The sequence below is a fragment of the Tamandua tetradactyla genome, chromosome 5 (assembly GCF_023851605.1).
Source record: "Tamandua tetradactyla isolate mTamTet1 chromosome 5, mTamTet1.pri, whole genome shotgun sequence".
NCBI lineage: Eukaryota > Metazoa > Chordata > Mammalia > Pilosa > Myrmecophagidae > Tamandua > Tamandua tetradactyla.
This window is the reverse complement of record NC_135331.1, coordinates 80729072-80730838: the sequence shown is the minus strand read 5'-3', so window position 1 is coordinate 80730838 and position 1767 is coordinate 80729072.

The following is a 1767-nucleotide window of genomic DNA, read 5'->3' as shown; positions in this document are numbered from 1 at the left end:
TAAATAGGTTATTTAACTTAGAGTTTCCAGACTAACATTTGTTTCTGATTCTTCTGAAGTTAGAATTTAAATTTTTGTGATGCTCTTTCAACTGCGGACACCATATCTGCGTACCTTCAATTTTATGTTCCTGCCAATCCTGGGGTCTCTGCCGGCCCCTGCCTCACACTGCATGTCCACACGTCTGAACCTCCTCCAACCCCATTCCCAGGGAACGTCCTTCCTTACATCCGGGCCAGGCAAGTCCTTTCCCTCCTTAAAGCCAGTCTGAAAACTTTTACTAACACTGGAACCAACTGATATGGTTTAATTCCTCATTTCATCTACAGCATTTTCTCAGGGAAATTTATTTCCATTCATCCACCATATGCTCAGTTTTTTCCAAGGGATTCCTTTAAAAAATATTATTTGTAAAGTCACATGCCTTGCCTCTGAGGAAATTTACCCTTTAATTTAATGTTTTAAAAGAATCAGTGTTGGCAAATCAGGAGCCACCTGAGGGAAATATCCTGTGTGCACACATTCAGGAAGTCTCTGTGGCTCAGCTCCCCCAACTTACCCTGAAGCTGCAGTTTCTCTCCTGTTTTCTATGTGTGCATGTGTGTGTGTGCATGCGAATGTGTGCGATGGTCACTTTGTCCACACAGTTTAAAAGAAAGAATTATATGTTTGTTTTATTCCAATTAGAAGGTAGAAGTATTTTTTGAACTGCATTTTTCATTTGAGTGCCATGTTCTCTTTGATAAGAGGTCATTCTCCTGTTTTCATATCTTACTGCCAAAGGGACTCACTGGTTATCTCTGCCTGCAGGCAATTCGAACTTTAAGTAAGCCTATCTTTATCAACTACTGTTTTAACAGCTGATTAATTAGTGCTGTGGTGATCCCAGCGAGGCCTTTATCTGAAGAGAGGTTCAGCCATTAGCAGAGGAAATTTCCTTGTGCACCAGCAGCTCAGATAACAGGTAAGATAATAGCTCACAAGCCTCCTCTGGCTAATGCACACAGGAGCACTCCTTATCCTAGCACGGGGACCAGAGAGAAATAGCCAGCCAAATTATCAAACTGCCACGATATTCAATGGCACAAACTCTGGTCATCTGGGGTAGTGCTTTTTTAAATAGGCCTGGCCATTACATAGAACTGCTGGCATTTGGGTGGGCAAGTAGCTATTGGCTACTCACAGGAGGAAATCAAGCTCCGGCAGGATTCTGTGATGAGTTTGAGGGGATTTATCGCATAATTTTGGAGTCAGCCTGTGGCCTGGAGCCAGCCCTCTTGCTAGCTGTGGACACATGGACATGGTGCTTAATGATCCTCTAGCTCAGTGGGCCCCTCTGTGAAATGGAGCTAACCACAGCACCTCTCCTAGCATTATTTTGAGAATTAAGTGGGGCAATGCTCCGATATTCTTAGAATTGTGTTGGACACATACGAAGCTCTGGACAAATGCTGGTGTCATGACTAAGCCAGGAAAGAGACAGCTAAGCTAGGTCTTTCAAATCCTGGTGGAATTTCTCAGAGGAAATTAAACATAACCCGAGAGGACCTGGGCCTGCGATCGGACACAGACAACAGCAGCCGCTGATTGCTGTCGTGGGAGCCGACAGCGCTTGAAGCAGGATTGGCTGTGCATATGCGCACACAAACACACTTAGCACAGACAACCCCATGAGTATGTATGTATGGTGATAGTGCCCATCTTACAGGGGCGGCACTGGAGCTCATAGAGCAGACGTGACCTGCCCAAGGTCACACAATGCGGAAC